This window comes from Thalassophryne amazonica, chromosome 15 (genome assembly GCF_902500255.1).
Source record: "Thalassophryne amazonica chromosome 15, fThaAma1.1, whole genome shotgun sequence".
NCBI classification, from domain to species: Eukaryota; Metazoa; Chordata; class Actinopteri; order Batrachoidiformes; family Batrachoididae; genus Thalassophryne; species Thalassophryne amazonica.
In genome coordinates this window covers 44,943,966-44,971,763 of record NC_047117.1, presented here as the reverse complement: position 1 = coordinate 44,971,763, position 27,798 = coordinate 44,943,966, and the positions used below count along the sequence as shown (strand labels likewise).

The 27,798-nt window shown below is 41.3% G+C and overlaps 1 protein-coding gene and 1 long non-coding RNA gene across 3 annotated transcripts in view; both read right to left on the bottom strand.

The window, feature by feature from the left end:
• Window positions 1-27,798, bottom strand: part of adcy9 (adenylate cyclase 9) — a 208,710-nt gene that overhangs the window by 170,256 nt on the left and 10,656 nt on the right. The window lies entirely within an intron of this gene.
• Window positions 158-25,876, bottom strand: LOC117525890. The gene is made up of 4 exons (XR_004565163.1): window positions 25,657-25,876; window positions 21,148-21,150; window positions 17,639-17,643; window positions 158-170 (listed from the first exon to the last, which is right to left on the bottom strand). It is a non-coding gene; the product is annotated as an uncharacterized LOC117525890 (long non-coding RNA).

Sequence of the window (27,798 nt, the reverse complement as noted above, 5' to 3'; positions counted from 1 at the left end):
GACAGCCTCAACACTGCATTTAATCTATTATTAGACTCAATTGGCTTTGCTCAAAAAGTAAATGAGTCCACCCACCACTTTAATCATATCTTAGATCTTGTTCTGACTTATGGTATGGAAATTGAAGACTTAACAGTATTCCCTGAAAACTCCCTTCTGTCTGATAATTTCTTAATAACATTTACATTTACTCTGATAGACTACCCAGCAGTGGGGAATAAGTTTCATTACACTAGAAGTCTTTCAGAAAGCGCTGTAACTAGGTTTAAGGATATGATTCCTTCTTTATGTTCTCTAATGCCATATACCAACACAGTGCAGAGTAGCTACCTAAACTCTGTAAGTGAGATAGAGTATCTCGTCAATAGTTTTACATCCTCATTGAAGACAACTTTGGATGCTGTTGCTCCTCTGAAAAAGAGAGCTTTAAATCAGAAGTGCCTGACTCTGTGGCATAACTCACAAACTCGCAGCTTAAAGCAGATAACCCGTAAGTTGGAGAGGAAATGGTGTCTCACTAATTTAGAAGATCTTCACTTAGCCTGGAAAAAGAGTCTGTTGCTCTATAAAAAAAAAGCCCTCCGTAAAGCTAGGACATCTTACTACTCATCACTAATTGAAGAAAATAAGAACAACCCCAGGTTTCTTTTCAGCACTGTAGCCAGGCTGACAAAGAGTCAGAGCTCGATTGAGCCGAGTATTCCTTTAACTTTAACTAGTAATGACTTCATGACTTTCTTTGCTAATAAAATTTTAACTATTAGAGAAAAAATTACTCATAACCATCCCAAAGACGTATGGTTATCTTTGGCTGCTTTCAGTGATGCCGGTATTTGGTTAGACTCTTTCTCTCAGATTGTTCTGAGTTATTTTCATTAGTTACTTCATCCAAACCATCAACATGTCTATTAGACCCCATTCCTACCAGGCTGCTCAAGGAAGCCCTACCATTAATTAATGCTTCGATCTTAAATATGATCAATCTAGCTTTATTAGTTGGCTATGTACCACAGGCTTTTAAGGTGGCAGTAATTAAACCATTACTTAAAAAGCCATCACTTGACCCAGCTATCTTAGCTAATTATAGGCCAATCTCCAACCTTCCTTTTCTCTCAAAAATTCTTGAAAGGGTAGTTGTAAAACAGCTAACTGATCATCTGCAGAGGAATGGTCTATTTGAAGAGTTTCAGTCAGGTTTTAGAATTCATCATAGTACAGAAACAGCATTAGTGAAGGTTACAAATGATCTTCTTATGGCCTCAGACAGTGGACTCATCTCTGTGCTTGTTCTGTTAGACCTCAGTGCTGCTTTTGATACTGTTGACCATAGGTATGCCATAGGTATTAAAGGCACCGTGCTGCCGTGGTTTGAATCATATTTATCTAATATACTCAACAAAAATATAAATGCAACACTTTTGGTTTTGCTCCCATTTTGTATGAGACGAACTCAAAGATCTAAAACTTTTTCCACACAAACAATATCACCATTTCCCTCAAATATTGTTCACAAACCAGTCTAAATCTGTGATAGTGAGCACTTCTCCTTTGCTGAGATAATCCATCCCACCTCACAGGTGTGCCATATCAAGATGCTGATTAGACACCATGATTAGTGCACAGGTGTGCCTTAGACTGTCCACAATAAAAGGCCACTCTGAAAGGTGCAGTTTTATCACACAGCACAATGCCACAGATGTCGCAAGATTTGAGGGAGCGTGCAGTTGGCATGCTGACAGCAGTAATGTCAACCAGAGCTGTTGCTCGTGTATTGAATGTTCATTTCTCTACCATAAGCCGTCTCCAAAGGCGTTTCAGAGAATTTGGCAGTACATCCAACCAGCCTCACAACCGCACACCAAGTGTAACCACACCAGCCCAGGACCTCCACATCCAGCATGTTCACCTCCAAGATCATCTGAGACCAGCCACTCGGACAGCTGCTGAAACAATTGGTTTGCATAACCAAAGAATTTCTGCACAAACTGTCAGAAACTGTCTCAGGGAAGCTCATCTGCATGCTCGTCGTCCTCATCAGGGTCTCGACCTGACTCCAGTTTGTCGTAGTAACCGACTTGAGTGGGCAAATGCTCACATTCGCTCGCGTTTGGCACGTTGGAGAGATGTTCTCTTCACGGATGAATCCCGGTTCACACTGTCCAGGGCAGATGGCAGACAGCGTGTGTGGCGTCGTGTGGGTGAGCGGTTTTCTGATGTCAGTGTTGTGGATCGAGTGGCCCATGGTGGCGGTGGGGTTATGGTATGGGCAGGCGTCTGTTATGGACGAAGAACACAGGTGCATTTTATTGATGGCATTTTGAATGCACAGAGATACCGTGACGAGATCCTGAGGCCCATTGTTGTGCCATACATCCAAGAACATCACCTCATGTTGCAGCAGGATAATGCACGGCCCCATGTTGCAAGGATCTGTACACAATTCTTGGAAGCTGAAAATGTCCCAGTTCTTGCATGGCCGGCATACTCACCGGACATGTCACCCATTGAGCATGTTTGGGATGCTCTGGACCGGTGTATACAACAGCGTGTACCACTTCCTGCCAATATCCAGCAACTTCGCACAGCCATTGAAGAGGAGTGGACCAACATTCCACAGGCCACAATTGACAACCTGATCAACTCTATGCGAAGGAGATGTGTTGCACTGCATGAGGCAAATGGTGGTCACACCAGATACTGACTGGTATCCCCCCCCCAATAAAGCAAAACTGCACCTTTCAGAGTGGCCTTTTATTGTGGGCAGTCTAAGGCACACCTGTGCACTAATCATGGTGTCTAATCAGCATCTTGATATGGCACACCTGTGAGGTGGGATGGATTATCTCAGCAAAGGAGAAGTGCTCACTATCAGATTTAGACTGGTTTGTGAACAATATTTGAGGGAAATGGTGATATTGTGTATGTGGAAAAAGTTTTAGATCTTTGAGTTCATCTCATACAAAATGGGAGCAAAACCAAAAGTGTTGCGTTTATATTTTTGTTGAGTATAGATTACAATTTGTTCATGTAAATGGGGAATCTTCTTCACAGACTAAGGTTAATTATGGAGTTCCACAAGGTTCTGTGCTAGGACCAATTTTATTCACTTTATACATGTTTCCCTTAGGCAGTATTATTAGACGGCATTGCTTAAATTTTCATTGTTACGCAGATGATACCCAGCTTTATCTATCCATGAAGCCAGAGGACACACACCAATTAGCTAAACTGCAGGATTGTCTTACAGACATAAAGACATGGATGACCTCTAATTTTCTGCTTTTAAACTCAGATAAAACTGAAGTTATTGTACTTGGCCCCACAAATCTTAGAAACATGGTGTCTAACCAGATCCTTACTCTGGATGGCATTACCCTGACCTCTAGTAATACTGTGAGAAATCTTGGAGTCATTTTTGATCAGGATATGTCATTCAATGCGCATATTAAACAAATATGTAGGACTGCTTTTTTGCATTTGCGCAATATCTCTAAAATTAGAAAGGTCTTGTCTCAGAGTGATGCTGAAAAACTAATTCATGCATTTATTTCCTCTAGGCTGGACTATTGTAATTCATTATTATCAGGTTATCCTAAAAGTTCCCTGAAAAGCCTTCAGTTAATTCAAAATGCTGCAGCTAGAGTGCTAGCAGGGACTAGAAGGAGAGAGCATATCTCACCCATATTGGCCTCTCTTCATTGGCTTCCTGTTAATTCTAGAATTTAAAATTCTTCTTCTTACTTGTAAGGTTTTGAATAATCAGGTCCCATCTTATCTTAGGGACCTCATAGTACCATATCACCCCAATAGAGCGCTTCGCTCTCAGACTGCAGGCTTACTTGTAGTTCCTAGGGTTTTTAAGAGTAGAATGGATGGCAGAGCCTTCAGCTTTCAGGCTCCTCTCCTGTGGAACCAGCTCCCAATTCAGATCAGGGAGACAGACACCCTCTCTACTTTTAAGATTAGGCTTAAAACTTTCCTTTTTGCGAAAGCTTATAGTTAGGGCTGGATCAGGTGACCCTGTACCATCCCTTAGTTATGCTGCTATAGACTTAGACTGCTGGGGGGTTCCCATGATGCACTGAGTGTTTCTTTCTCTTTTTGCTCTGTATGCACCACTCTGCATTTAATCATTAGTGATTGATCTCTGCTCCCCTCCACAGCATGTCTTTTTCCTGGTTCTCTCCCTCAGCCCCAACCAGTCCCAGCAGAAGACTGCCCCTCCCTGAGCCTGGTTCTGCTGGAGGTTTCTTCCTGTTAAAAGGGAGTTTTTCCTTCCCACTGTTGCCAAGTGCTTGCTCACAGGGGGTCGTTTTGACCGTTGGGGTTTTTCCGTAATTGTTGTATGGCCTTGCCTTACAATATAAGGTGCCTTGGGACAACTGTTTGTTCTGATTTGGCGCTATATAAATAAAATTGATTGATTGATAATCACCCTGTCAGACACTCACTTAACCTCCAACACACTCTTAACGTACTCTTCCTTTAAAGTGACCCAATACATTTTCTCTTCCTATCCTCACCATGATACAAGAACTTTAACCCACTGCCTACACTTCTGCTCTTACTTACCTTCCACTTGAGTTTTTGCACACACGTCTACCTTTCTCCTCTCCATCATATCAGCCAGCCGTCTCTCTTCACCACATTCAAAATCTGGACTCTCACTTCCACTCTTCTAGTTTTCCTCTTCTCCCACTGTCTCTGGACACATTTTCCTCCACTTCTTCACTCAGCAGTAGCCCACTTTCCACCAGCACCCTATTGGGCAACAGCACGAGTGGCCTCAACCGATTCCGACATGGTAATTGCGATTTGTTATCTGCATCTTTAATTTTGGCACTTTTTATGCCGGATGTCTTTGATGACACAACCCTCCTCATTTATCCGGGCTTGGGACCAGCACTCAGAATGTACTGGCTGCACACCCCATGTGGCTGAGTTACTGTGCATAACATCCATTTCTTAATGAGAATCAAAATAGCCTTTATTCACCAAGTATCCACAAGAATACAAGGAATTTGACTTCAGTTTGAGCTGCACTCTGCAAATGAAATGTGCAAGTTTTTTTGCTGTACCGTCCTCACACTGTTACTTATTTTTGGACTGGACAGCATTTTTTGGTAACAATAAAACAATTCTTACTTTACATTCTGTGTGCTCACTCTCTGCTTTTTTGGGTTCTGATAAAGATCCTGACATGAACAACAAACCACTGAAATTAAAATTTTTGTGTGCCAAAGAGAGATAGATGGAGAAAGTATGAAACCCAGAATAATTAAGACCCACTGGCAGCAAAACATTTGTGGAACACCGCCTCCATACCTTGTTGCTTGCCACTGTGCGCCTGTTGTCAAGGATGCAGAGATGTATGTGTCATATGGCAAATCAGAAATGGCACTGACAAATAGTGTGGCTTCCCTGCAGCGCTTGTAACTTTCTTCTCGTCTTTATGTCATTCTAATTGCACTACTATATGACCTACATAACTGCAATGGGCAGCATCTACACCGCCTGCAATCCACAATACAATTCACATGCATTCAGATAAAAAAAAAAAAAATTTAAAGCAGGTGTACGTAATATGTCTATTCTGTTGAAGATGAACTCGCTAAATGTCCTCATCTTGAAACATAAAAATATTAATTAATGTGTCATACTTTTACTTCATCGCTGCATCCCCACATTTCTGTAAAGAAAAACAAGACTCAACACATCTTTTAATAAAGGATGATTTTTACACAACATTGAGCATTAAGCGGGTACAGCAACATGAAAATGTCTCCTACTTTCATGTATACAGTGAGGAAAATAAGTATTTGAACACCTTGCGAATTTGCAAGTTCTCCCACTTAGAAATCATGGAGGGGTCTGAAATTTACATCTTAGGTGCATGTCCACTGTGAGAGACATAATCTAAAAAAAAAAATCTGGAAATCACAATGTATGATTTTTTAAATAATTTATTTGTATGTTACTGCTGCAAATAAGTATTTGAACACCTGTGAAAATCAATGTTAATATTTGGTACATTAGCCTTTGTTTGCAATTACAGAGGTCAAACGTTTCCTGTAGTTTTTCACCAGGTTTGCACACACTGCAGCAGGGATTTTGGTCAACTCCTCCATACAGATCTTCTCCAAATCTTTCAGGTTTGGAGTTTCAGCTCCCTCCAAAAATTTTCTATTGAGTTCAGGTCTGGAGACTGGCCAGGCCACACCAGGACCTTGAAATGCGTCTTACGGAGCCTCTCCTTAGTTGCCCTGGCTGTGTGTTTGGGGTCATTGTCATGCTGGAAGAACCAGCCATGACCCATCTTCAATGCTCTTACTGAGGGAAGGAGGTTGTTTGCCAAAATCTCGCAATACATGACCCCATCCATCCTCCCTTCAATACGGTGCAGTCGTCCTGTCCCCTTTGCAGAAGAGCACCCCCAGAGTATGATGTTTCCACCCACGTTTCACGGTTGGGATGGTTTTCTTGGGGTTGTTCTCATCCTCTAAACATGGTAAGTGGAGTTGATTCCAAAAAGCTCTATTCTGGTCTCATCTGACCACATGACCTTCTCCCATGCCTCCTCTGGATCATTCAGATGGTCATTGGTGAACTTCAAACGGGCCTGGACATGTGCTGGCTTGAGCAGGGTGACCTTGCTGCCTTGCAGGATTATAAACCATGACAGCATCATGTGTTACTAATGTAATCTTTGTGACTGTGGTCCCAGCTCTCTTCAGGTCACTGACCATTTCCTCCCATGTAGTTCTGAGCTTTCTCAGAATCATCCTTACCCCACAAAATGAGATCTTGCATGGAATCCCAGACCGAGGCAGATTGACAGTCATCTTGTGTTTCTTCCACTTTCTAATAAATAATCATAACAATTGTTGTCTTCTACCAAGCTGCTTGTCTGTTGTCCTGTAGTCCATCCCAGCCTTGTGCAGATCTACAGTTTTGTTCCTGGTGTCCTTAGACAGCTCTTTGATCTTGGCTATGGTGGACAGGTTGGAGTGTGATTGATTGAGTGTGGGAACGGGTGTCTTTTATACAGGTAACAAGTTCAAACAGGTGCACTTAATACAGGTAAAGAGTGCAGAATAAGAGGGCTTCTTAAAGAAAAACAGGTCTGTGTGAGCCAGAATTCTTGCTGGTTGGTAGGTGTTCAAATACTTATTTGCAGCAGTAACATAGAAATAAATTATTTAAAAAATCATACATTGTGATTTCCGTTTTTTTTTTTTTTTTTTTTAGATTATGTATCTCACAGTGGACATGCACCTAAGATGAAAATTTCAGACCCCTCCATGATTTCTAAGTGGGAGAACTTGCAAATTCGCAGGGTGTTCAAATACTTATTTTCTTCACTGTATCTCTTTACAAAATGTTTTAGATAGTCAAAAAATATTATCAGAAAACAAAGGCAACCTGAATAAGAGATCTGTCCTGAAGGACCAGAAAATCCCACATAATTAGGTGTTCTGAGAGTCTACAGCAGGGTTCAAAATGATGTATAAAGATGCTAGCAATAGGTGGTGGATGACATGTTTGGGGCAACCTATCTTTTACTTTCTCTTTTGCCTTAAGCCCCCTTCACACCGGGCCAAAGTAGAGTTGCGTAATGTGGTGCACCGACTGCGCTGAGCTTATGCAGCCCTACGCCAAGTCTATGCAGCCCTATGTGGCAATACGCTGAGGGACGCAAAAGGGTCCACGAAATGGATGCAAAAAATTAAACGTTTCAAAAATTAAACATGTTGAATTTTTTTCGCAGACTTTTTGCACAGAGCACCAGACGCAGTGCTCTACGCAAGTCTACACAACACTCCCCTACTGTATGTAAGTCTATGCAATACTGCACTACTGTACACCAAGTCTCCGCAATTGTACATAACCCTACACCAGTCCAGCGAAAAATCCTTTCAGGATTTTTATCAGTACATACCTGCATTACTAGATTTTATTCACCCTGCTGGCAGTGAAGCTTCAACAACACGGAAGAAGAAGAGGCGGGCCAAGCTTCCGCATCCACTATAACTCCTCACGGATGGATCGCCAGCAAGAGGACATGTCCACGTCCACTATGCTCACAGACGGATCACACGCTCGATCACCGGCTGCAGCTTCACCTTCACGTCAAATTCTCTCATGATTGTGGCACATTAAATAAAGTCCATTAACCCCTGGAAATAATGTGTCAATGTATCAAATCCATCTGTGTGTCCAGGCAGCTTACACAGTCATTCCTGCCAAGCTCCCCCTGCGTGCAACTTACAAGGCCATTCCTGCATACTAGATACGCAGGCCCGGTGTGAAAGGGGCTTTATGCACACAGCAAATTTTGCAGAGTAAAATGCACTCTACAGGGACTACAATGGATCCCACTCCAACAAGAGTTAAATATTATATTATAGTGTGAAATCAGCTCTATCGTCTTGTCAAATCATTTTTCAACTGCAATAAGAGTCATTCATGGCATGATAGAGTTTATTTAACACTGTGATAGAGTTTATTTAACTCTATTTGGAGTGAAGCCAAATGTAGTTCCAGCAGTTTATTTTGCTCTGCAAAATTTACTGTGCAGGCTCATTGTTATGGCTTGAGACCTGAACCATTTGTTTCTATTTTCTGCAAATACTTCTGATAATGCATTCACATGCTGACAGTATGTGGCAGATGATAATCCAGATGTTCCATTGTTTCAGTGACAGTAAAATTCTACCACCACTGGCTGAGACAGCAGCAGCCACACGGTGGTATGTACCATCCAAACTTAAAAATTTGACAAATTTTTCCATTTGCTATGCAGGTATATTATTGTTGTGTACAACATTCAAGAACATTGACTGGAAAATACCTCTTCATACACGTGGTGACTTAAATTTTTTCTCGCATACAGTGAAGAAAAAATTACTTGTCGCTACATAGTGTTTGTGCCAATTTAAGCAGTTAGCCATTTTCTACCTCCTTCCTTAGAGAAATATAATCAGGCATGCACATAACTGGTACTCATGGTGCTTGTGCATGCTAAAAATAAATGATGCACAACAGAAAACACAAGGGAAGCACTTCATAAGAGGAACGCAATGACAGATTGTAGGAAGTGTGCTTCCCTCTGCTGTGCATCAATGATGTTTAGCACACAGGAGCACCATGAGTGAGTACCAGTTATGTGCTCCCCTGAATATAATCTCAGAAGAACATAAATGGAGCTGGAGAGTAGAGGGAGGGGTATCTGGGCATTAACTGACAGTTGAATCCTCCTTGATTTGACTATGTAAAAGAATGTCAAGGTCAGCCCCTTCCAAACTCATGTGAGAGGGCTGTAAAAAGGACTTATGTCTCAAACAATATTTAGCTCTGTGACAATTTGTTGTTGGAGTAATCACAGTAAAGGCCTATGTTTACATGTTGACTGGGCCATGACCCAGAAAAAGATGTAGGGATGGGCCCGAGCCAAACCCATATCTGTATTAAGTCAGATATTATCTTCAATCACTTAACAGCTATCAGAAGGGCAGGGTCCACTTACCAATCCATGCCCTCGCCACATTGTCAAGTGAATATATGGTGTGGTGAGCCCTCTTTGCTTGTGAATCACCACAGTGGCGAATATAAAAACAACATTAACTTTTCGAGTAGTGCTACTGGCAAAAAGTATGATTTCTGTTCTTTTTTATGAGTAGAAAGGTGCATTTGTGCTGCCCTCAGAGTTCCATTTTCAAAGGTGCTACGCAGCGTGCACCAGTGTTGCCATAGTTACTTTGAAAAGTAATCCAATTACTGATTACTCCTTGATAAAAGGAACTTAGTTACTTTATTTGTCTTTTCAAATTGTCAATGTATCTTTTCAAATTTATCTTTTATTTCTAAAAGCAGTCTGCGTTTAGAAAATATAATTCCACAGAGATGGCTCTCACTAAAGTAGTGAATGATCTGCTTACAATGGATTTGGACACCACTACGGTTCTGCTGTTAGATCTCAGTGCTGCATTTGATACCGTGGACCATCATATTCTACTTGATAGGCTGGAAAATCATTTTGGGACTACTGGGAATGCCCTTGTATGGTTGAGGTCATACTTGACCAGTCGTTCTCACTATGTTTTGTACAGTAACACTACCTCTAACCTTAGTGACATGAAATTTGGGGTTCCACGGGGGTCCGTCTTAGGCCCCCTGTTTTTCTCCCTTTATATAGCACCCCTTGGGCACATATTGCAGCGCTTTGAGATTACCTTTCACTGCTATGCTGATGATACTTTGCTATACATGCCAATAACTGCTGGTAATCTCATCCACATAAAATCCTTAGAATTAGGGCTGCTTGATTATGGTAAAAAAATCAATATCACGATTATTTAGGTAAATACTGAAATCATGATTATTCAGATTATTATTTTTTTAGTTACACAATGCATTTATTCAGCATTTCTCTCACTCTAAAAAAAAATTGTTATAGACAATGTGCGCAAAACCTCCAAATTGAAAATGCACTGTACCTTACCTGTATAAAACATAAAATGAATAAATGTTAAAAATATCATATTATATATTATTTTTCTGTTTTCCTCTCCCTTCCCTGTTGTCACTGACCAGTTGGTCAGTGTCTTTGGGCATCTCCCTGACTTGTGCTACTAGGACATAGTGCGGTTGCACTGTTTTTGTTTCAATTTATGTTCATTAGTTTGTGTTTTTGTCATCATTCCCTTGACCACGTCTCCTTATCTCCTTTTGGAGAAATTTATCCGTTCATTTATTGTTAAAATATAAAATGAAACAGCTTTTTTAAAATAATAAAATAGATGCTGTTGAAAGAGCCTTTTATTGTTGATGATGTTATTGGTGACGTTATGCTGTATTCTTGGGACCAGATGAAGGTCTCTTCTGCAGCTTTGAACTCTGGTGGTGTTGCTGAAGACACTTTTGTCCTATTTTGAAGAGCAGAGATGTTTTCTTTCAACTGGACGTGGTGTTCAGCTCATCAATGGAAGTTTGGTTGTCTGCACAGCAAATGTTCCTGATTAGGACAAATAAAAACATTTCTTTAAATATAAAGAAACACTAAACAGTTTATATATAAAAAAGGAAAAAAAACAGGGAAAAACGATGGAAAAAAAAACACCCGAAAAAATAAGTTATTTAAAATTAAGCTTTTGTGGTGTCTGAAAAAAACTGTAGCTTTATTTGTTAAAAATAAAAAAGACTGAACCATTTACAAATTAAAGCGTTCACTTAGATCAACTGTGCTAAAAGGCTATACTAACGTTAGCCGATCATTAAACCTTCACAGCAGTTCAGTAAACGTCACGTTTTATTTTTACATTATTCTCACCTCGAAAAAGCTGCAGAACTAAACTCCACTGGGCAAATTTGGACTTCGCATATATCCAAAAAGTGGGAGATTTCGGACTGAGTGGGTTTGCTCCATCACCCCGGCTACCTGCCTCGCTCTGCCCAGGAATGATGCCTGAAGGCCAGCTTCTCCGTGCGGATTGGCTCACTGTCACGGTTTGATCGATATCCCACCAAGTCGTCAGTCCTCCCTCGGTCGGCGTCACTCTGAAAAGTAGCTGAAAACAAGCTTCTCCCAGCAGGGTGATGGGAGAATCGTTCTACTGCCGTTTTTTAAACCTTTTTTGTGGTTCAGGCGACACAAATTCAAGAAGGCGATCGCTGAACTTTTTTCAGGTTGTGGAAACAGCCAGAGTGTGACGTAGCAATCCCGCCCCCTTGCCACTTCCGAAGCGACGCATCTGACGTCATGCGTCTTGGGACAGGTTGACGGATTGGCCTGATGAAAGGCCCTTAAATCGTTTCACTCGATTATACGAGTTTGGAGATCGTTTGATACAAATATCGATATCGCGATCGAAATTCGGTTAATTGCACAGCCCTATTTAGAATACTGTCTTGCATCAGAGAGAAGTTGGATGTCTAGAAACTTCCTACTTTTAAACTCTGATAAGACTGAAATGATGGTTCTTGGTCCAGTGAGACATCGGCATCAATTTGACCAGTTAATGCTTAGCCTAGGCTCGTGTGTCATACATCACACTGACAAGGTGAGGAACCTTGGGGTAATTTTTGATCCTACATTGTCCTCTGACCTCCACATTAGAAATATTACAAGGACTACTTTCTTCCACCTGTGAAATATAGCGAAGATTTGTCCCATCCTGTCTATGACTGATGCTGAGACCCTGATTCATGCGTTTATTTCTTCTAGATTGGACTACTGCAATGTTCTATTTTCTGGTTTACCACAGTCCAGCATTAGGACTCTCCAACTGGTTCAAAATACTGCAGCCAGACTTTTGACATGAAGCAGAAAGTTCGACCACATTACACTCATTTTGGCATCCCTTAAGTGCTTCCTGTTTCAGTGAGATCAGATTTTACAATTCTGCTACTAGTCTATAAAATTGTTCACAGACTGGCACCTCCCTACCTAGCTGACCTAATTAAACCTTACGTACCGGCCTGGGATTTGCGTTGTCAGGGTGCAGGACTACTTTTTGTCCCTAGGGTGAATAAGAAGTCTGCAGGTCACAGAGCTTTCTCTTATCATGCCCCTGTTCTGTAGAATGATCTCCCTACGTCAATAAAACAGTCAGATTCTATGGAGACTTTCAAGTCCAGACTTAAGACGCACTTATTTTCCCTTTCGTATGGCTAGCATACTGGCATAATATAGTTCTACACTTTTTACTCTTTTAATTCATTTTATTAGGAAATGGAGCAGGCTGTGGCCTCAACTATACCTAAATTCTGGGTTTTTTAGTGAAGCTTAGGGCTAGTGGCTGGCATCACCTTAGTATTTCTTCTGTTTTTCTTGTTGTTTAATGCTGACAAATTATACTGTATTTCTTGTCTTTCTGATGCCTGATTCAGTTTTTTTTCTCTCTAAGTTGCAGCTCCATCCAGAGATGGGTGTGGTATTGGTGCTGGTGACCCTCCTGTCCTGTGCACCAACAGCATTTCCTGTATATTTGTTTTGTGAATTGTTCTGTAATTTATGTCTGTAGCATGGCCCAAGCAGAGGGTCACCCCTTTGAGTCTGGTCTGCTTGAGGTTTCTTCCTCAGAGGGAGTTTTTCATTACCACTGTTGCTCTGGGGGTTAGTAAGGTTAGACCTTACTTGTGTGAAGCACCTTGAGGCAACTCTGTGAAAATTGAATTGATATTGAAATTACTGATTACTCATTACTGAAAAAGCAGTCAGATTATAGTAACGCATTACTAAGTAACGTGTTACCAGGATCCCTGGTGTGCACTGCAGTCTTCTATATAAAAGAGGATTAATTCAGATGCCACTGTCTAACAGAAAAATATTATGAATTAACAGTTGGTAAAGAAAAATAAGATGTCTCTGACTCCGACTGTGGGTAAAAGTTAAACGGCAATTCTTTGCTTTTTTGCGCGAGCACAAAGGACTATTTACTGATCAATGCTGTCTATCATTTCTGTTGAAGTCATTTTCATGTTTAGGTAGAAATAATTTTACGGAAAAATACTGTAGAACTTCATATTTATTTATTTTGACATGAGTCACAGGTTTTGTGTGTAACGGTTCAAACCCGACACCAAAGTGCAATTCATTACTTTTGTATGTCGCGAGTCACGCCGTCTTCGTCCACAACAAAGATGCATAGACAGACCAAACGCACACATGCACAACCAGAAAAACACACATACACACACCTCAATGTGAGGATAGGCTCAGTTGTCTGCGAGTAAAGCTCTGTGTACCTGTAATGGCAGAGTGCAACAAAATTATTCACCAGTTTGCTTTAAGTATCATCAGAACAATAGTAAGACCCTTCAGCTGCTCTCTTGTTTGCCCTCAGGGTCGCCACAGCAAATCCAAGGTTGACCTCCATGTTCAATTGGCACAGATTTTACACCGGATGCCTTTCCTGATGCAACTCCACATGACATGGAGAAATGTGACAGAGGTGGGGTTTGAACTGGGAACCTTCCTTACTGAAACCAAGTGCACTAACCACTTGGCCACCCACCACCCCTGTGAGTTCCATCAGAACATTAAGTGTCTGAAATAGGATTTTTTAAAAACTTTTTATTTATAACATTTTAACATTTTATAACATTAGAAAAAAAAGAACAACATTTGAGGTCAAGGGATGGTAAAAGGAAAATAATAAGCATTGATTGTTTTTCATAAATGTCATACTTGTTGCTAATTACTGAGCACTGTCATTTCTAGTGAAGTCCAACCATTTTTCCCATTGCTTCTTCCCTAGATCCTCCTGAAGTCTTAGTGAGTAGGTCATGCATTCCATGAGTTTAATATTTTCGACCATGGAAAAAAATTGATTCCTGTTGGGTGGCTGCTTCTGTAGCCAACATTTTGTAATTGACTTTTTGGCTGAAGCCAGTAATATCTTCAAGAGATAGGCATCATCTGAAGATATCTTTTCAGAGGAATAACCAAAGTACATCATTGTGGGGGAGTAGTCAAGGTCGAAGCCCATTACCTTTGAGATTATTTCTGCCACCTCTGTCCAAAAAGGCTGAATGAGTGGGCAGGACCAGAAGATGTGGCCATGGTCTGCTGAGATCTCTCCACAGTCTCTCCAACAGCTGGCAGGAGCCATGCTGTATTTCGACTTTTGTTTTGGTGTTATGAAAAAACATATCAAATATTTCCAACATTGTTACATGGGAAACAAGGTACCAGTAGATTCAGTAGATTCTCACAAATCCAACAAGACCAAGCATTCATGATATGCACACTCTTAAGGCTATGAAATTGGGCTATTAGTAAAAAAAGTAGAAAAGGGGTGTTCACAATAATAGTAGTGTGGCATTCAGTCAGTGAGTTCATCAATTTTGTGGAACAAACAGGTGTGAATCAGGTGTCCCCTATTTAAGGATGAAGCCAGCACCTGTTAAACATGCTTTTCTCTTTGAAAGCCTGAGGAAAATAGGACGTTCAAGACAATGTTCATGTTATATGGCTGGGGGGGCCTGGCTGCCGGTTTGTTTGTCTTTTTGTTTTCCTCCCAGGTGGCGTGCATTTGGGACTGAGTGGCTGTGTTGCTGAGGCTGTCAGGACCTCACCCTGATCACCTGCGACTCGTCAGGACTCACAGCTGAGGTGCATCTGGATGGATTGGAGCATGTTGGCATTTAAGACTGGAGTGCACAGTGTGTATTTGCCAGAGACTCGACCTTGTGACCAGACGGGTGAGATCGTCGTCTCGGGAGCCATCTCATCAGCAGCGGATGCTGAGAAACGTCCAGGTTTGATGCACAGTCTGTGAAAGAGGAGGGGGTGAGGTCTCACGCTCGTCAGCACACTTCCTGAGACTCGGTTGTTGCGGCCACCTGGGGGGTGTCGGCGGGGTCCTTGGGTCCGAAACAGCTTCTGGCTCCGGACCGTTAGCGCTGCTGGGAGCGCACCACGCCAGACCGCACCTTTCTGTATTATCACTGTTATGTATTAAATTCAGTTAGCCTTTGTACCGTGCTCTGCTTATTTCATACTGGGTCCTTCAAACGCTGGTCGGTTCTCCGAGCTGCGTCCAACACATAACAGTTCAGAAGAACAGCGTAGTTTGATTAAAAAGTTGATTGGAGAGGGGAAAACGTATACGCAGGTGTGAAAAATTATAGGCTGTTCATCTACAATGATCTCCAATGCTTTAAAATGGCCAAAAAAAAAAAAAAAAAACACAGACGTGTGGAAGAAAACAGAAAACAACCATCAAAATGGATAGAAGAATAACCAGAATGGCAAAGGCTCACGCACTGATCAGCTCTCCCGGAAGCATCTCGGCAGAGATTTTGCCCCCTCCAGGCCGTTTTAGGGATCAAACGCCGTAGTTAACGCCGGCGCACGGGGGCGTGGTTTGGTTCCAGCTTCATCGGGAATCGTCGAAAAAATTATTCAACATGTCGAATAATTCCAGGAGCGCTCCCGGAGAAGTGGCCTGATGACGGAGACAACGCGAACAATGGCGTTTGATACTTTTTAATCGCCGTGTCATCCCGCCCCTTCCTGTAGTGCCGTAGTTTATACCGCCGTAATTGGCGGCAGGCGTTGTATCCCTAGAGCCCACATCGGCGTCCTCAAAGGTGTTTTAACCGGCGACAGAGGCAGAAAAAACGGCGGCGCTAGCAGACAGTACGCTGTTCTAAATGCCACCTCCCGGTTAACGGCGTTCCAAAGGGCCGATAGGCGGCGGTCAGTATAAAAACGCTAGTGCACTGCATGCAGGTCTCTCACTCGCGGCCAGCTCCAGATATTTTTGCAGAGAAGCTCCAGTATACCTCCTAAAATAAAATTGGCAGCGGCAAGGACTTACCAAGAGGTCTGGTTCAGAAGCAGAGGGTAGCCCTGTGGTGGAAATGAGCAACACGTTGAGGAGGGGAAAAGGAGAGAAAAGAAAAGGCTGAGAGATGAGCTCGCTGTCACTCCCTTCCCCTGCACTGACAGCTGCTTCAGCCTATTATACTCTGGGGGCGGTGCCTATAAGCAAGTTCCTGAAGTAACGCAGGATTTGCCTGGATAAATCCAACGGTACACAGGGCATTATCGGTGGCAGCAGAACACCGCCGTTCTCATACGCGCCTTAACCTGCAATTGCCTGACATGTGCCGGATGCTACGGCGTCAAAACTCTGCTTTATTTGGTGGATTTAGCAGCATTTTATCCGTGTATTTGCGGCTAGAACGGCGCTCAAAACGCCAGCAAAATGCTCCGCCCCTTTCCACCGCGAAAACAGCCGGAACTACCGCGAACTTCGGTCTACGTACTACCCGCGGACAAAACTGTCTATGTGTAACCTGGACTTAAGTGCTGTGACAGTTAGAAGACGCCTGTGTGAAGATAATTTATTTGCAAGAATCCCCCGCAAAGTTCCTCTGTTAAATTAAAGACATGTGCAGAAGAGGTTACAATTTGCCAAAAAACACATAAACTGGCCTAAAGAGAAATGGAGGAATATTTTGTGGACTGATGAGAGTAAAATTGTTCTTTTTGGGTCCAAGGGCTGCAGGCAGTTTGTGAGATGACCCCCAAACTCTGAATTCAAGCCACAGTTCACAGTGAAGACAGTGAAGCATGGTGGTGCAAGCATCATGATATGGGCATGTTTCTCCTACTATGGTGTTGGGCCTATATATCACATACCAGGTATCATGGATCAGTTTGGATATGTCAAAATACTTGAAGAGGTCATGTTGCCTTATGCTGAAGAGGACATGCCCTTGAAATGGGTGTTTCAACAAGACAATGACCCCAAGCACACTAGTAAACGAGCAAAATCTTGGTTCCAAATCAACAAAATTAATGTTTTGGAGTGGCCTGCCCAATCCCCGGACCTAAATCCAATTGAGAACTTGTGGGGTGACATCAAAAAAGCTGTTTCTGAAGCAAAACCAAGAAATGTGAATGAATTGTGGAATGTTGTTAAAGAATCTTGGAGTGGAATAACAGCTGAAAGGTGCCACAAGTTGGTTGACTCCATGCCTCGCAGATGTGAAGAAATCATGAAAAACTGTGGTTATACAACTAAATACTAGTTTAGTGATTCACAGGATTGCTAAAAAAAGCAGTTTGAACATAATAGTTTTTGAGTTTGTAGCGTCAACAGCATATGCTACTATTATTGTGAACACCCCCTTTTCTTCTTTTTTTTTTTTTTTTTACTAATAGCCCAATTTCATAGCCTTAAGAGTGTGCATATCATGAATGCTTGGTCTTGTTGGATTTGTGAGAATCTACTGGTACCTTGTTTCCCATGTAACAATAAGAAATATACTCAAAACCTGGATTCATCTTTTTAGTCACATAGTACTACTATTATTCTGAACACTACTGTATTTTGTTTCTTCTTTTAATTGTCTTTTGTTTTCTTTTAATGTGTTGCTGGAATGTTTGTTTGTATGTATATGTGAAGCACTTTGAATTGCCCTGTTGCTGAAATGTGCTATAGAAATAAACTTGCCTTGAAATGATGATTGTATTTCTGTAAAATACTTTGTCCCAAGTTTTCTGACTTCTTGTGCTGATTAATTTCTGCCACCCGCATAAGCTGGCAGCAGAATCTGATAAAGAAATTCTGCCACGCTGTATGTTGATCAAATAAATGTGCGTTTGTGCCTGTTATGATTTTAGAGCCATGGAACAACAAAAATGACACTGAAAAACAAAGGACACTCTGTCTTATTTGTGCTCGACAGGGCAACTATCATTAAAATATTTTGGCCCATACCAGTGCTGCCAGCTGAGACTGAGGTGGCACAAAATTTTAATGAGGCGGCCACCTCACATTTCTCTACGCAGGAAAACCCCAGATGTATCGCATAACAGACTTAAATCCTTCACTCTTCGCCACAGAGTACTATTGCTCCCAAATATTAACACCTCAAGGTGAACATTATCTTCACTCCATTTCCATAGTCTGGTTATTATTTTATGATATCAGGGTGGTGCCCCATAGTTATTAATCTAAATTAAGAAATTTAGTAACAGTTACATTTTGCAAAGATTAGTATTCTGATAAAAACCAGACCTGCTCCTTCCAACAACCTTAGCAGCCACTCAAAAAATGAAAGCCATATTTGCAAGACAAGGCACACCTGAAAGAGTTATTAGTGATAATGGTCCTTGCTACAGCTCCAGGGAATTCAGAGGCTTTGCAGAAGCCTGAGAGTTGAACCACCACACCTCTAGCCCCCAACATGCACAAAATAATGACCATGCAGAGAGAACATTCCAGACAGCAGAGATGATACTGGACAAAGCCAGAGCAGAAAGGAAGGAGCTCTACCTCAGCCAGCTGGAGTACTGTGACACTCCAGTCAAGGGACTGAAGTCACCAGTCCAACTCTTAATTAGTTTTTTAAGAGTTGTAGCTTTTAAAAGAAGAAGCTTTTAGTGTGGACATTGTGTCTTCATAAAGTGTATTATGGGTAACCCCAGTACATTCACGACAGAAGAAATGCATTTGCGACGCTCTGATCAGGCTCCACACAGATAATACCATTAAACCCTTTGTATATTGTGCCTAAAACTCTCGGAAATATTTTCTCTGGGTTTACAGACGTTATTGTGTTTGTTTTATGTAAAAATGCCAGAAGAAGCTCGGGTTGCATCTCCATTATTTTCAATTAGAATCATTGTGAGGTGTAACGCTTCATGTTCTTTAACGTCTTGCTTTTGTCAAACACTGACTGGCCTCTTTGTTCCAGAGTAATATATATAAGATGTCTGAAATTCAGTTTGCGTTTATTAAATTTCACGCATGTTAAACGTAGCAGACACGGACGGATTATTTATAAATGATCCGTATGATCTGTATGAAAGTTTTCAGGGTCTCTACTGCCATCTACTGGCCAGTAGTGTTCATGGCAATATTTGCCCTAAGTAATATGCGTTTGGGCATCATTAGATGGCAGTGTTCTATTTATTTTGACCCCGGTTATATCAGACGGTTGTCAAATCAACTTTTTGGCTTAGCAAATGGCTTTTTTTTTTTACAAATAAAAAATCGCATATTTTACAAAAGCATATTTATATGTAAACACCAACACACACACCTCACATCAATGTGTTTTTTTTACATAGAATGAATGAGTCAACCAATCAGTGTTAGTGGAGATTCATTTACCCATAATCCCTTTGGCATCTGTCTGTGATTGTTACAAAACTTCAGAATTAGTGCATTATTTAAAATTAAAAGATATATGTTATATTTAAACACTGTACAAATGACAGAATTTACATTAATGGAGTTATTCTAACCGTATTAATTTTATTTACACTTCAAAACCATAAGTCAACATTGCTTTATTTTCCAAGACCTCTGCCTCACAGCGACACTGCTGTTGTGTAGAGAGTTGAGCTTTGCAGCTTTTCTCAGCTGCTGTATTGCTACAAGCTATGTAGTAAACAGGAGCTTCCAGTGCTGACTCATTGTTTGGGTCTGTGGTCGCCTTTGATGCTACCAGAAGCGATTCAACTTGTTAGTTGCAAGTGTACAGGAGACAATACTGAAAGTTATCGGTTAGCTGTAGCTTCTGATAATTTTTGGGGTGGTTTATCGGTTTAGCGTCATAAAAGACAACTTTTCAGTTAGCTGATTATCTGTTATCGAAGCTATCTTTTTGGTTAGCCGTGCCCACCACTGCTGGCAATAGAACTTATTATTTACAGGCATTATCAAGTTTTAGAGATTTGCTTTCAGTTTGAGTTTGAGGAAGATAATTTTAGAAATGTTTATCTTTACATTTTTTGTATTTGAAATGGCATAAACAAAGTACAATGTGTGAAATACCAAGTGTTCCAATACTTTTGGAAGGCACTGTATCCTAACCTTATTCGCCCTACTGACATATCCCATAATCCCTTGCGTGCCAGAGAGTCACTGCAGTCAAACAATATAGAGAATCAACATGATGACAGTTGTAAATTAATATTATACTACAAAAATGTATTTTTTATGCTTTTCATCATGTTAATAAAAGACTGCATGCATGATACCCTGAAAACTTGCTAAAACAATTATAACAAATAATCTGTGTCTGTTATGTTTAATCTGCGTGGAATTTATAAACGCAAACCGAATTTCAGACATTTTATATATATTAGTCTGAAACAAAGAGGACAAACAGCGTTGTAAAGAACAATAATTAAGACGTTAAAGAGCAAACTTCACTTTCCTCCAGAACGACCTGATCAGGAAGCGAGCGTAGCTCACAGCAGCTCCTATTGAAAATAACGGAGAGACAGCCTGTGATTCTCCCATGTTTACATAAAATAAACACAATAACAACGTCTATAAACCCAGAGAATATATTCACGAGAGTTTTAGGCACAATATATAAATAGTTTTATGTTGCAATGTTAATGGTGTTGTCTGTGTGCAGTGGTTAGTGCAGCGTGATCAGAGTGTCTCAATGCAGTTCTGAATGTTACTGAGATCTTGCAGAGCGGCGACCTCTCCAAGGTTTTGTGGGATTTGAAACGTCAAAAGGGCGAATGATGAGTGCAAAATGAGTGTGGTATTTTTACTGTTTTGTTTGGGGCCCCTTCACACATAGTACGAATATATACAACTCAGGGTGACTCACGGTGACACAGCTCGTACGAGCGAACGACGAAACCGACGGGTAGGTGTGCACGATCTCGGGCAACTGTTTGTGCATGCGATGGTGTCCTTCGAGCAGGAACAGAGTGCGAGCAGCTGCACCACATCAAGCCGCTGATGTGGAGAACAATAAAATAAAAATCAGCTGTGTAATTAGTGAATATCACTTTGTTGATATAAATAATAAATAAAAGGAGACGTAATACAGAAGCCCATGGTTAAATAACCCTGGTTAAAAAAAAGTCACTCACGGGATTCAAACTCATATCCTCTGACTGCCAGACGGAAACGTTACCACTGCGCTGCAATCGCTGGCCTGTAATTTATGCAGAAAAAAAGCCTGAAATCAACAAAGACATGGACGAGGTGCAATGTGTGCAGCCACTGCAACTGGAGCAGGAACAGAGATCTTTACAGCCGCGGCTGTGAGCAGACATACCCCGTCTGTTCAGGGCCCAGACCAACGTGTCACTATGTGTTATGTGGTCATTCATTTTCATTATTTGTTATGTAATTGGTATTGTTGTATATAACTGTCGTGGCAGTGGATTCTGTGTCTGTCATGCAGTGTCAGTGTGCTGTGATCAGCTGATAGGCTCTTCCCCATGCTGTGTGCGATCAGACTGTCCGGCCCCCATGTGATCAGATATGTACATACATATAAGCATTTTGTGCAAGTGTGCATTGCCCCCCCCCCCCTCCCCTGGCTCACCAGATGTGTTGGGGGGAGCGGGGTGGACAAACGTTCACATGTGCAAGACACATGCACCACGTGTGTGGCTGTTTGCAACTCCACAGTCGTGGGGCACTTAGACAAATTTGACATCCAGCTCAACAGTGATCATCTGCTGACTGTTATCATGCTAATAGCGCAAATGGCCACACATTCTCTTAGTGCCAAATGAGCGGTATTAGATGTTTGTGCATGTCACCTGGAATTTGTCCGACACCTGGTGCGAGAGGGTTCGATGGGCAGTGCACACTCTGTCTTTCACCCGCTGGTGTGCCCAAATAGTTGTAGCAACAGGTGTACGAGGCGTTGGAAGCAGCTACGATTTTACACGTTTTGCACGATTCCTGCTTCATGCGCACTTTATGCGCAAATCGACCAAATTTGCACTATGTGTGACGGGGCCCTTAAGAATGTTTAATTTTCACTGTTGCTGCACTTTGTGTGAAATCATAGTCATATCGTATATACTGATATGACAATATTGAGATACGATAGTTTGGCCATATTGTACAGCCCTACTGTCAACTAGCCGAAAAGTTTGAATATTAATTTACATCTACATTTTAAAAAAAGAGGGCTGTAATTAGGGGTGAAGGTTTTTAAGTCAAGCTAATGCTCCTCAGAAGCATTTACTGAAAATAAAGTCTGAAGGACCTAAATGACATGTTAGATGGTGAGAAGCTTCCAGGCATGTGAGAGGCAAATGAAGAAAAATGCTTAAAAGGGTGGGGGGTCTGGCGGGCGGAGCCCTGAAGCATTTACTCACAAAAAAAAGTCTGGTTAGAAGCTGAAGAGCTTCGCTCGTTCATGTCCGCGACATATACATATTAATAATAACAATAATAATCACTCAGCTGAATCAATTCTGCTGAAAGAACATTTTAAATTCTGCTGAAAATACTGAATGTAAGATTTAAAGTTTATTTAGATAATTGTCTGCTCATCTGACTTAGGTTGTGAATATGCCTACCTAATGTTACAAATGACACTGCTTCGGAGATTCATTCATTAAATAATATACTTAAATATGACATACTTATGTAGAGAATGGAGCAATTGACTTCTTCACACAAAATGTTAAATGTACTTTTCCTTTAGGGCCACAACCGACTGGTGTTTACCACTTTGGGACCATTTCCCAAAGTCACATTCAAACACTAATATTTGTCTCAGTGACAGGAGCAAACTGTTGAAGTAATCTCTTTGTCTAAGCAGCATGTCCTTCTTCCTTTTTTTCCCCTCTTCAACAAAAGCCGCATGTCAATATCTCTCTGTCAGTGATCACCACTCTGGAAATAGACTGATGGCACCATTTAGAGCCAAGTGTGAATACAGTCTGACATAAGGTCTGACAATAGCACAAACAGCCTCTGTTCACAGGAGAAGAAAGACAGCCCATAAGAAATCCCCCGCGGGACGGATTAGTGCCATTGATACCGTTTTCCACTGAACCGGCTACTCTGTGTGTGTGTGTGTGTGTGTGTGTGTGTGTGTGTGTGTGTGTGTGTGTGTGTGTGTGTGTGTGTGTGTGTGTGTGATATCACACTGGGAAAATCAGTCAGTTTTTCTAATCAGAGTGACTACCATCAACAATGCAGTCATCATCCAAATTTTCTGTCAAAGAGAAAAAACACAAGTAGCAGATACACATATGCAACACATAGTTTCACTGGTCAATAAGTTGCATTTATTTTTGAAATGTGATGCGTCTGTTTCATGCAACAAGAAGCACAATGAATTTAATCTTCAATTTCACACACACACACACACACACACACACACACACACACACACACACACACACACACACACGCTCGCATCTTCAACCGCTTAGTCCAATTAAGGGTCGCGGGGGGCTGGAGCCTATCCCAGCAGCCACAGAGTGTGAGGCGGGGTACACCCAGGACATGACGCCAGTCTGTCACAGGGCCACACATAGACAAACAAACACATTAACACCCACACGCACACCTACGGACAATTTAAAGTTTACAATCCACCTAACCTGCATGTCTTTGCATGTGGGAGAACACGCAAACTCCACACAGAAAGTCCACAGGGGAGAATCAAACCCATGACCTTCTTGCTGTGAGGCAACAGTGCTAACCACTAAGCCATCGTGCTGCCTGCTTCAATTTCAATTCAATTCAATTTATTTAGTTCATGTAGCACCAAATCACAACAAAGTTGCCTCAAGGCACTTCACACAAGTAAGGTCTAACCTTACCAACCCCTAGAGCAAGCACAGAGGTGACAGTGGTAACTCCTTCTGATGAAGAAACCTCAAGAAGACCAGACTCAGAGGGGTGACCCACTGCTTAGGTCATTCTAACAGTTACAAGGTTTTTACAAAGTTTTACAAAGCTGAAGAAACAGAAAACAGGAAATCAAGCAACACAACTATACAAAAGAAAAAATATGCATTTAATGAAAAGTCCATCATGTTGACAAATCCCATCAAAATACAGCTGAACTCCATATTTCTTTCTCAAAATAAAATAAAAGTCACATAGTGTTGACTAGGGCTGAAACAATTAGTGGAGTAACTCAAATAATTTGATTACAAAAAATGTTCAAGGCAAATTCTGTGCCTTGAAGCTTCATTTAACGTTGTAGTACATATGCCAGGTCTGTGTGTGGCACTGTAACATCCCCAGAAAAACAAAAGAAGAAGACTAGTGCGTGAGAGCTAATCAAATTAGCAATGATAGCTACCGCTTTCCAACGTGACACAGAGTAAAATTAAGAGAAAGAGAGTCCACGCTGATCATCTGAAATAGACTGAGAGTGCATTTAAAGCGAAGCAGTTTGTCTATTAAAAAAAAAAAACACACGGTCCGCTCTACGTGGGGAGTGACTACTGACCCGGCGGCCGGCTGCTGTCTCTCTGTACCCGGTGTGAGGGGCTCTCAGACTGGGCAAGTCACAGCTCCGTCCCCGGCTACACTGACAAACAGCAGAAGTCCACTCCTTCTGTGTTTCCCTCAGACTCGCACTGAGTGTTTCGCTTTTTAATTTTCACTTTTTTGGGGCAACACACAACGCTTCACAAACATGGTAACTTAAATAAAATAATTATTTTAAAAACTGACTGCGAACCTTGCATGTTCAACCTCCAGCTGAAATGCATTTGCTGAATCGCAGAGAAAGAGGGATAATAAAAAAATCACACAGGGACCCAGTCCACCAACCTTTATATATAAAAAACTTACAAATTGTTAAATTTTACAAGTTGGACAAAACAAAACAGAAAGCCACATCCCATCGCCATTTCAGCAAAATGTCAACACGTTGGTACAGCGACATTGTGCCACTGCTTAGTAGGGAGAACCCTGGACTATTGATGTTGTTTAAAAACACAAAAGTACTTTTTATCTGATTACTTGATTAATCACCAGAATAATCAATAGAATACTCGATTACTAAAATAATCGATGGCTGCAGCCCTAGTGTTGATGCAAAACACCATGTGACACAGCGCAGCTTTGTTCAGCATGAGTACAGGCCAACCCATCAGGCAGGGAAAGAAATGTTTGCGTATGGCCCAAAGCACTTGGGCCAAGTGTAGGGATGGGTATTGAAAAACAGTTCCTGTTAAGAATCGATAAGAAATTATTCAATCCACCGACATCAATAGTCTTTTTGCTTAACAATTCTCTTATTGGTTATTCTTTAATTTACATTATGTCAGAGATAGCTTGGACCACTCGCCATGACGAAAACACATTTGTTTTTATCTCATGCACATTCCACTGAGGAAAGAGATTAACTGCACAATGTGTCAGAGTCCGATGATTTACCCAGACTGACAACAAATATGAGTAAATTAAGTAATTTTATGCATTTTTTCTGGTTTCTTGGTGCATTTTGTAAATGCAGAAATGCGCTCTGACCTCAAAACACGCTCCTGTGATATAAACTAAACATACCCTCTCTTCTTCTGTGGCGTTTAATGGCAGCCGGCATCCTTATTGTTGCATTGCTGCCACCTTCTGCATCAGTCTGTTTTAGCAGTACTAAATCCTCTCGAGTTCAGTGTCTTTCAAGTATTTAAAAAGTCAACACTTCCCCCTCCCACTTTAATTTAATCTTTATTTAACCAGGTTTGTCCCATTGAGATCATGATCTCTTTTACAAGAGAGACCAAGACAATTATAAAGTTTCCAATTCACTTATCCTGCTGATCCTATGTCTAAAATACTTCCAACAGAATCTTCTTTCAGGCCTATTCCAAATTCTGAGAGAAGTGCTTGCCTTTCTCTGGAATATTTATTACAATATATGAGGACATCCCTAATCACCAAAACAATGTCCTAAAATAAGGTCTTGTTGACTCCTGGACGAACCTATCTCAGAGATCTAGGATCCAGTGACCATGTACATATTTTATCTATGTCCAGAGATCTAGGATCCAGTGACCAATTTAAAATTTTAAAATGTTGTTGACATAGAAAACCTGTAAAGTGTACTTTTAATACACAGAAAATTCACAAAAAGTTGGAATCAGATCAATAAGCGGAATCGATAATGGCATCGATATCGATAAAATCTTATCAATACCCATCTCTAGCCAAGTGTGAGGACGCCTAAATTTACAATCCAGTCTTATACCTGTTTCAGTGTCTGCTAGAATCTCAACACTTTGACAGACAACAGGCAGAGGCAGAAAAACCCCGACATCAGTCAGTAAAAGTCCAACCATGTATTTGTTCCATCCGCTCACTAAACCAGCTGATTCTAAAGAGTTCAACTCTTCAGGCAGGTGGATGAGCTCATCAGTGAAATCATCTGCTTCAGCTGCACAGAAAGAAGCAATAGATGGTCAGACTTTTACTTGCTGAAACTGAGGTTTTCTGCCTCTGGGAGCAGATCACAATCACCGAAAGATTTCAACCAAACAAACCATGTGCTGACATGGTTCTCTTAAAAAAACTAAACAACAATAAAACTAAGAAATCTAGCAATTATTGTTCTAACATATTCCCCTGTCAATAATTCATTATTTTGTATGTTAACCTTTATTGCAATGATTCCCTATGTTTAATCTATACGTTATGTATGTTAGGCCTATATCACATTAAATGGACTGAATTCGCTGTTTGGCAGTTGTGAATCTGGCGCCATCTCATGGTCCGTGACTCACGTCAGTTTCAACAGAGTTCCGGTGTCGCAGACCAACCGGTCCCCCCCTAAAAATTGGTCCGCACTGCCTCCACTGCGCATGTGTCATTTGGGACCACAGCAGCTCATCTGAGACAGAGTCTCTTCACTCAAAGTGATCAAAGGAAATAATGGGATTATTAACCATCAGATGACAAAGTACAACCTATTAAATCATTCTAAAGTCAGTTTTAAGCAGAAATAAGGCAATAATGGTGAGTCGCTACTGACACTTTGAAATGACGGAAGCGCAGTGAACGCATTAGCTAGTAGTCATGCTGCTGTGGTGCTGTGATCGCTTCCTCCATCTTTTATTATGAAATAATGCTGAATTTATGTTGAAATATACTCAACAAAAATATAAACGCAACACTTTTGGTTTTGCTCCCATTTTGTATGAGATGAACTCAAAGATCTAAAACTTTTTCCACATACACAATATCACCATTTCCCTCAAATATTGTTCACAAACCAGTCTAAATCTGTGAGAGTGAGCACTTCTCCTTTGCTGAGATAATCCATCCCACCTCACAGGTGTGCCATACCAAGATGCTGATTAGACACCATGATTAGTGCACAGGTGTGCCTTAGACTGCCCACAATAAAAGGCCACTCTGAAAGGTGCAGTTTTATCACACAGCACAATGCCACAGATGTCACAAGATTTGAGGGAGCGTGCAATTGGCATGCTGACAGCAGGAATGTCAACCAGAGCTGTTGCTCGTGTATTGAATGTTCATTTCTCTACCATAAGCCGTCTCCAAAGGCGTGTCAGAGAATTTGGCAGTACAT